The following is a 10,387-nucleotide window of genomic DNA, read 5'->3' on the forward strand; positions in this document are numbered from 1 at the left end:
ACATCTTTTGACTTCGAATATCACTTATGCATAATCGCCGCCCTCATCGTGGGCTATCCTTGTTACAAAATCAGTCACTCTAATCTCATTGATAGAAGTGATTGTAAAAATTCGATATATGACCGCATCTTACGCCTATAAAAACAAATCCAACTTCAAATTTTTAAAGTAATCATTCTAAAATCTAGTTATTATTCTACAGGTAAATCTAAATGAAGTTTCTAAACATATCGATTTTCTAGAATAAACATGTAAAATATCACATTGTAAACATTGTAGTTTCTCAAATAACAATTATATACAAGTTTACAAGAAGACGAAACAATGGAGCAATTGATTGAAATCGAGCGGGATTTCCAAAAACTAAAAAAGAAGGAAGAAGAAAGAATTGCATCAACATAATGAATTTACATGCAAAAAATGCGTGAGCAGCGAGAAACGCGAGTGCATATAATTAATAATTAATCGGTTCAGAATTAAACAGCTTTAGAATGGTGAGACGCCCGCTCCCGACCCTACTTGCGAGGATCAAGATCGGTGCCCCGTTGGTACCTATACATGACGTGGACTTGACTTGATATGCGGAAGTGGATCCTACTTATGCCTTGTAGCCCGAGCTTATCCTGTTTACCTAACCTGGAGAAATTATAAATATGTTTTTGGGGAAACGTACGCTTTCGCTTAGTGAGAGTTATTATAAAGACATTATACTTGAACAAAACTTGGAAGGGATTACATGACTGATATTTGTAGAATCAAATTGAAATCATGGAATTTATGCTGGAATATATATTTTATGAAAATATATATTTTACGTGCTGTGTAAACATGCTGAATATATTACGTGTTGTATAATTATGCTTGTATATCAGTATATTTATTTATGAACTCGTATCTGTGAAAATTATGGGGAGATACTACTATAGTGACCAGACTACCATAGTATCTCTTGCCTACCATGGGGTACTTGAACACATACCAATAACTATATTAGACATGAGGCCAATATCTAATGATGGCGTACCATCTGCGCAGACCTAAACTAAAGGGTCATGTGGTTGGACCTGGTACTACTGAATATAAAATCATGAGTAATTGGGGGTTCTTATATAATTTATATATATATTTATTTTATAATTATATATATAATGCATGAATAACTGAATATTAATTGTAAATGTCAACATGATTAAAATTTGAGTTTATATTTTGAAGGTCTCCAGGCCATCTACGGTTATATAGTTTTTAAAATAATTATGCCATATTTTGGAAATCGTAAAATCATAAATCATGCATGTATAATATGTATGGCATAGTGTTTTAAAGCATTCATCAAGTATATACGTGTAACATACTGTAATGAAATCATAATAAAACTCATAGTCGTTGAAGTCGTGTATTCGTGTACATCCTCCATAGAGTAGCTCGTGCAATTTTGTCTTTGAAATTTTTGAGATTTCCGATTTGCTTTGAATTCAGTTGTTTTGTGATTGTAGACGTCGTAGGTGTCTTGGAGACGTCGAATTGAGGTCCAATTCGGCTGGAAACGACGACTCGGTCCGTGACTCAGTATGAACTCGGTGATGACTCAGTTGGTTCCCGGCGATTGCTGGCTCTGCGGCGATCACGGTGGTGGTCAGTAAACGATGGTGGCCACGATAAAGGTGAGTTTTGAATTCCTAGAAAAATTTTATTTTGGTGTTCTATGTTTTTGGCCGAATGGCTTTCTATTTCTGTCTGTTTCTTTTATTTGGTTCAATGCCTGTTGTAATAATGAATCTGTGGTGGTTTATAAGCTGTTAGATAGCTAGAATTTGATTAGATAGGCTACTGTTAGGTGAAGAAAAATCAACTGTATGTTTTGGAAAATCTTGGCAAATTCTTGGCTTGGTTATGTTTTGTCAATAGTGTTGGGTTGGTGTGATTTTGCTGCCGGTTGAATTAAGAGGTATGGCTGATAGGACTGTTGAATTTGTGCATTACAGATTTCTAATTTTGTAGGCTTAGCTTGTCTTGTGTAGAAAATTTGGCTTGACTTGTTGTTTGTTGTCTTGTGTTGTAAGGTCAAAAGAGGGCTGCCATGGAAGACATTTTCTTGCAGAGAAATGGCTGTTTTAGAGAAGATTCTGTATAGATATGATTGTGAAATTGTAAGTAGTATTCATAGTAGGATTAAGGTAGTAGCTTGTAGGTTCTTAATGTTTTTTAAATCACTTGTAAGGTTGTAGTATGGCTATTGTATCTTTGAGTGATCAAAGTTGTGTAATAGGACTTGTCACAAACTTCCTTGTAATAATTTTAGTGTAAAGATTTCTTAGTAATGTATATTTGCTACTTAATCCGTTTGTCTGAAATCGTATCTAATCGATATAATTAAAACGTAACTTGACGTAAAAGTAAAGAACGTCTAATCTTGTTATCGACTTAATTGTTTACTTGTTATGATAAATCGATACTCCTAAAATCGCGTAGCACTAGGAAATTCGTAAAATCGAATCAATACCCTACTTGTTTCGAACCAATCGAAATTGAAAATAAAAATAATTATGGAAATCGATTCGAATTCGATCGAAAAGAAACGGGTGAAATGTGAAGTGACTATTAACTACTCGAAAAGTCAACTACACGTCATTATCATTTGCATGATTATCAAAGTCGAAAAAATCGAGTCGTTACAAATAGTATCTCTTTTATATACAAAGAGATTCTTATTTTGGTTTAATATAATTAATTAATAAGTTTCCATTTTTTAACTTTGCCGATGTCGATCCCAAATCCGGATGAAAAAGGAGTTGAAGGACCACATAAAAAAATCGATAAGATTTCATTTTGTTTTTCGCCTACGGCATTAAAAGTGGTTGGGCCGGCCCACATGTACTATAAATTATGGCACTGTTCTCTAGATCATCACTAGGTATAAGTAACTATATAACACCACATCTTTTGGGCTTTGGGTATCACTTATGCATAATCGCCACCCTCATCATGGGCGATCCTTGTTACAAAATCGGTCACTCTAATCTCATTGATAGAAGTGATTGTAAAAATTCGATATATGACCGCATCTTATGCCTATACAAGAAAAATCCAACTTCAAATTTTTAAAAGTAATCATTCCAAAATCTAGTCATTATTCCACAATAAAGGTGAATCTATATGAAGTTTCTAAACACATCGATTCTCTAGAATAAGCATGTAAAATATCGCATTGTAAACATTGTAGTTTCTCATATAACAATTATAACTAAATTTACAAAACAAGTCATATAATTCCCCATTTAAAATAGTAGTTTAGCATTAAGAAAGTACTTAAGATAATTGTTTATTAGAAAATGGTCATTACCATGTCTGTCATAATGAAACTATGGTTCGGATGACTCACTCGATCTTCATCAACTATAACATTTAATAATATTGTAATAATTTCGATAGTTAATTTTTTCCTACGAGTCTTTATGAAATGTCATGAATACACGAAATATATCATAATGTCAACGATTGTGATAATTACAGATGGACAAGAACACCCTTAAAAACTCACTAAAACCACACATTCCTTCATCTTTGTCTCTCATTCCATGATTAAACTGTATGTCTCCCACATCTCTCTTGACGAACGTGATCCGCAATCATTTTTCGAGATTTTCCTTACAAGAAAAAACTAATAATGATTAATCCGTTTTAATCCCAAATTTTTCATTTATTTTGTGTTCTTCCTGTCTTTCTCTCAATTCTGATTGAAATAACATCATCTTTTCATTTTCAGTTATGTGGTGAGTGTTTTGTGGATCTCACAATTATTAGATTTTTCAAGTTTAATTGACTTGTAAATACAATAATAATAAAAAAAAAATCAGATTAATTTGGATATGAACTAAATTCGACGGAGAGCAAAGAGTGTAAGAAGAAATCACAAACGAGAGAGATAAACGTGAGTAGGGTAAGAGAAAAAAAAATTTCGAGCGGAAAGTTAACTATGCATAATTTTAGTGGTTTTTTAATCACAACCGTTGATCTATTTAAATTGACGGTTAAGATGAGGAGTCAAAATGACACATTAACTTCTTGAGTCAGTGGATTCCTCTTCTTTATTTTAAGGCTTAGGTAAGAGGAAGTAAGTTCTCACTTTCACATGTTTTTATTTTCTTATAAAATAGTTAATTAATTACCTTTCACACCAATAAATCTTTCTTATTTCTTTATTAGTGCCTAAATCATGTTGTGCATCTTCTACGTTTTACAAATCTTGGAAGTAGTATTTTACCTTTTAATAAAATCAAAAGAATATTTTCAAAAATATGATATAAAATAAAGTATCAAGGACAATCAATTAAATAAAGTCCATCAATATATCTAAGGGATTCGAAAGAAACTAAAAGCCCATCAATACAGCTAGAAGGTTCAGAACTAATGAAGCCCATACGCTTAACAAAGAGAAGTTGGACTAACAAGACCGGGCGGAATAGATTATCACAAAATACACGTGCGTGCAAGTTTTTCAAATTCAAATCGATTGGAAGACAGGCTCAAGTGTATGTCAATTACATCCCTTTGCTGAGCATTAATTCCCCCAATCACGCCCTCATTAATTTCTACAATAAATCATTTTCTTGCGTACAATAAAAAGTTACTTGGCATTTTCTTGATTGCGAATTACTACCCCTCCTCAACATACATAATGTTTTTATTAATGTGGAATGATGTAATTAACATTATGTAATGAGGATATTTTTGTCAAAAAAATTGCTTAAGGTTTTCTAAATTAAGCAAAACATCATGTATAACTTAAGAATATTTTCTTTGACTCATTATATCTACCTATATATAACATGCTATAATAACCAAAACATCATGTATTCTGAGATGGAGGGAATGGTATTTCAAACTAGGGATAAGCGAAGAGCAACCTCTAGATAAACATGCCTCAGAACTAATAAATCGGAACAAATATATTTTTTTGCGTTCCTTATTTAAAATTTCGATTAATGAGTCAGTTAGGTTTTATTCAATTTAAATCAAGTTGTTCTAAGAAGGTTTAGATGTATCAAATGGTTAGCTTAATTAGAATACGAGTTTAGGAATGTTTAATTCATGCTATTATATATTTATTAACAATTTCTTAAAAAGACATATAGAATTTCTCCTTTTTTTAAAAATAACTTGCGAGTGTCCGTCAACTCCTTTGAATACACTATGCGTGTTGTTCACTCTCTGCTCTTGCAACTGGTCCTGTTTCACGCTTTTAATTTTATTTTTTACTTTCCATTTGACCAACATCCTCAAAACGCAACGTTTTTCTTTTACTTCCTTCTCCAATGAATTTCACAAAATCGGAAAGCTCTCTCCTTCGAATAACCAATCTTCTCCCACACGATCTCCTCCCAACGACGATCCCCACCAAACATCATTAAATTTCAGAAAATCTGAAAGCTCTCTCCTGTAATTTTTTTTGACGCCTATTTTACGGGCGACTGCAGGATGATGAACGACTGTGGTGGTGGGCGGTAATTTGGAAGGATTTATTTATAAAGTACGTCTTGACTTTATACTTTGATTGAATTAGGTCGTTGTGAGGAACAACTCCTCTTCTTCCTCATTCAGAGGTTTGTTTTTCATTTCATTTCTATTTATACAGTTAGTATTCTCGATTTTTAGGTTTAATTTAATCACTTTATTGATTTAATTAAATTTTTTTATTCAAAAATGAAGAATTGAAAGGTAAGAGCAGTGAACACAGGTCGAATCTGTACTGCATTCTGAGACGGAGTAGCGTCGACGAAGTAAGATCAATGAGAGGTAAATTTCAACGTATTTTTTATTAGATAAAAAATTGAGCTTTGCAACCAATTTTGCGTGATGGAGTTTTGTTATGGTTTCATTACAAGCAGCATAGTGGATTTTGTTAACTTGATCCCTTAGCCTGGTAGCATTGGTGGATAACCCTGTATTAGTTATTTCGTAGTCTCTTGCATTCAAGGACTTGATGGCTGGAGACAACATGCAAAATTTCATGAGGATAGCTAATGGGTGTCCCATATTTATGTTCTATTGGTTTCGGGCTAGCTCTGATTATATGAAAGTAGCTAAAAATAAAATTACATATGGTTTTTGTTTCCTATAGTTGGCCTCTGTAGCATTTGTTATTGCAAAGCAATATGTATGTTAGGTATACCAGATATAATAATTAGTCTATTAAGTGGTGTTATAGTAAGGCACTTTTGTGTAATATTTGTTTGTATAAACATGGATATTGATGTAAACATTAGAAGTAAAAGGGAATGATCAACATTAGATTTATACTCCTTCCTCAACAAGATACCAAAGAGGGTACAATTGTAAGAAGTTAAAGTGCCTCAAAAAATACTATGAATGCTATCAATAAGTACTTAACCGTAATTTATAACAAACATTCTTAAGAACTTATCCATCTCTCAATTTTAACCTCACTGGCTAATGCATTGTTTTATGTTTGAAAGGCTAATGTTGGGTGCTCAACTGGATGCCAATGTGAGGGATGTGAAAATGTCTATGGAAGGAAAGAACGTGAGCGATTTGCGCTAATATTTTTCACCAATCTATCGCCTTTTCTTGATGAATTGTATCTAAAAAATGAACTAACAAAAGTGGATATGAAAACCTAAAGCCTCATGACTGGTCTGTTGCCATACTGAGGATATTATCATTTACACCTTTGCTAATCATTGTTTTTGATATTCTTTTCTCTAACAAATGAATGTCTGGATATGATTTTATTATTTTCTGTTCTTTTGAGAATTTGCGAGTTCTTCGTTGACTGTCAATTTTGGAAAATCTCTATATTATTGCCGAAATAATCTTAATGTCCACTAAATGGTAAACGCTACTCATAATTTTTTTCTCGGTCTTGATGTTTTTACTAAAGAACCAATAATTAACAACACCAGTGAACACAAACTTTTTGGCACATTTTATGAGATGCTCGAAATGGTGGTTCGCAGGAAAGTTCTCTTACAGATTGGGACATACGAAACACACAGCCTTACACCACATACGCCATCATTTTCATTTTCAGAGTAAGTTATCTAAGTCCTAAGATTATATTTCGGATTTGATTTTGATAATATTCAACTTTGTAAAGGTTTCCTTATTTGTTATTCTATTTTATTATGTCCCAGCCATGGAAATGATCTATCAAAATTCCGATTTATTTCAATGACTTTCTTCAATTAGTTTGAATATGGTCTTGCCATTAGCCTAATATACAAACCCCTGAGAAGTGGTTGTTGTAAAGGTTCTTGCAGCTGATTTAAAGTAGGGGTGAGAGAGTTTCAAACTGAGGTAAGCTACTACTGCATCCTGAAGATTTTTGATGACATGCTGTTTTTTTGGATTTCCTTACAATTTGATTTACCACATAAAAGAGAAATAAATTCCATGTTTAGAATTTCAATTCACTTTATAGGAGTTTTAGTTAACTTGAGTTCAAAACGTATAACAATAAACTCTAGAAAAACCAATCCATTATTTCTCTATACTAATTCTTCTTTAAAAGATTTTTTTTTATGAGTAACTCTCGTTAATCTTACATTGAAAGAGTGGCCAAAAAATAGTAGCATTATGGCGATTTCTATCTACAATTATATCTAGTTAACAAAAATATGATTTGGATTTTCTTTTGGGAGTTTTGGCATACGATATTAATTATATAGTATCCTGGTCATTTGTCAGGTATCTCAGCTTGGAAGGCTGCATCATAGAAATCTTGTGAATTTAATTGGATATTGTGTAGTTAAAGGAAATTACATGTTAGTTTATGAGTAATGGAAGCTTGGCGAACATTCTTTATGGTAAGCTCAGAATGCACCTTTTCCCTTCACTGTATTCGGAATTCTGTTTCTGGAGGAGTGTTTAAAGAACTAATGAAAGCCATTCCACGTATTTAACCATGAGATTATCATAGATTATTGTTGTTTATGCAGGTGAAAAAAAAGCTTTAAAGTGGGATGAAAGGCTTCAGATTGCTCTTGATATTTCTCATGGAATTGAATATCTTCATGAAGGGGTATACTTCCTAAGTTAATTCTACATTTCCTTCTTAAATGATATAATATCTCCTCAATCTGACTATTCTTAAAACAGGTTGTACCACCAATCATACATCGTGACTTGAAAGTTGAAAATATATTGTTGGATCACTCCATGAGGGCCAAGGTGATTTTCCGATTCAGATATTTACTTTAGTCAAATGAATACATAAAATTTTTTATTTATTTTTTTGTTTTTCTATAATTATAAAAAGAAAAGAAAAACTAAGAAAACAAAAAGGAAGCTAATTTTGGGTTGTCGAAAGAAGATGTTTATGATGGTAGAAGTTTTAGGCTGAAAGGTACATATGGCCACATAGGCCATTATACCCAAAATACATAACCACAAACAAGTTCACAATGAAGAGCAATGTTTATAGCTTTGGCATTGTCATGTTTGAACCAATCACAATCATCCATCCACACCAAAAACTTGATGAAATATGTTAATCTTGTGAGTATATATAGATATCGTCTTGCCTTACATTACAAATTGCTTGAAGTGTATGATTTTCTGAAATTAGTTTTTATTTTTTTATTTTTAAGGCTGAGATGAGTTCAGATGGCATTGATGAGATCCTGGAGAAGAAACTGGTTGGAAAATGTAGCACTAAAGAAGTAAGGCACTTATCAAACAGTGCTCATAAATGCTTGCACAAAATACCTAGGAAACGGCATTCAACTAGAGAAGTTACACAAGCTATTTTGACAATTAAACAAATGCGAAGACTTGCTAGAGAATATACAATGTCTTTCGGTGGAAGAGACCTGTTAAGAGATGTGAACCGAATTGGTGTTCCACAAGTCGATATGAGTAGGATGGCTACATCAAAGGAATTGACTCGACTAATTAGAATATTACTCGATGGTTGGACATATTTTGTACTTGATTTTTTATTTTATTTTTTCAAATGCAAAAAGAAAAAAAGGAAGGAACTATTTTATACGTCTTGTTTATTTTTGCTCTTAACGTAGGAAAGAATAAAACCATACATATTTTTGCTCTTAACCTACAATATATAAACCTGCAAAAATATCAAGTAAATATTTGATTGTTGAATGATACACGGAATATTACAAACATACATATAATATAAGATATTTCAAAATGAAAATATGTTTATATTTGTCGGAGTCCATGATTTGAAGTATTTTCATTTTAAATTCCCATAATAACATATATAAAGTATGAAGTCTTTAGGAAATATATAACATATTGTATATATCAACACAATAAATTATGCCAACCGCGACTTGGTCAAATGGTTAAGGCATCCACCTCCCTCCTTGAGTTTGAAGGTTCGAATCTCGCTGGGAATATGTAAAATAAAATAAATAAATTATAACCTCCATTATATAGCTCTCCAAAACATGGACCAAACATTTGTTCGCCGAAAGATAGGTGAGACATAATGCAGGTGATTTTAAAATAAAAATATGTTTATATTTGTTGGAGTACGTACATCGCACGAAAATAAATGCTAGTATATATATTTTTTATTTTGTCTCTGTCGAATTCATTTTCCACTCAGAAACTTCAAAACATAAATTATGTATTCATCTCCTAAATATATCATGCTGAGTTAATAATATTAACCATGGTCGTAATGCCGTAAAATCTTCAAAAAAATGAGTAAGTTTGGAATGACCTATTATTATTATTTTTTTTTAATTTTAAGTTTGGAATACCACCTTAACTATATACGTATTAATAAGCTCATTAATTACACCATTAGAGAGATAATTGATGAGAGAGAAACTCCCACGACCAATTCTGCTCTAATTCGATCCCATCGGTGTGATTATTTGGTTCTTGTTTGCAATTTTATTTCAGCTTTCTTAGATCCCTTCTCCGATTGATCCTTTGTCGCCATGTATAGTCATGAGTGAAACTCTAGCTGTGAGTGCATCCAACAATCTCCTGAAGCTTCCGCCCACATCGCCGCTGGACGACTGCCAAAAGAAAAATGTGTGTGTTGAGATTGTTGATGACATGCTAATCTATGAGGGCCCTCCGCCTATTGAAACTCCTATTTCCTAAAGAGACAATCTGATAACGGGTAATGCTAATATTGTTAATATTATTGTCAACGTGGGTCATGTCCATGGGTCTGATTGTGCAATGTTTGGGATGAAATTTGACACTGATGACGATGAATCTGATGAAGACATTGAAGACAATGAAAATGGTGATATTGGTTTTCTTAAGAATTTAAAACTAAGATTGATAAACCTTATGGCAAAATTAATGGGCAGAGGCATTAGCTACCTCTCTTTCTGTGACAAAATAGAGAAAACATTGAATTCTAAAGGTGCATACAAGG

At 32.6% G+C, this 10,387-nt stretch overlaps 1 pseudogene; it reads left to right on the plus strand.

Moving 5' to 3' along the window:
- Window positions 1-1,015: 1,015 nt before the first annotated feature.
- On the plus strand, window positions 1,016-10,104 carry LOC139883451 (calcium/calmodulin-regulated receptor-like kinase 2; annotated as a pseudogene).
- Window positions 10,105-10,387: the final 283 nt, after the last annotated feature.

This window comes from Rutidosis leptorrhynchoides, unplaced genomic scaffold (assembly GCF_046630445.1).
Source record: "Rutidosis leptorrhynchoides isolate AG116_Rl617_1_P2 unplaced genomic scaffold, CSIRO_AGI_Rlap_v1 contig402, whole genome shotgun sequence".
Lineage (NCBI taxonomy): Eukaryota > Viridiplantae > Streptophyta > Magnoliopsida > Asterales > Asteraceae > Rutidosis > Rutidosis leptorrhynchoides.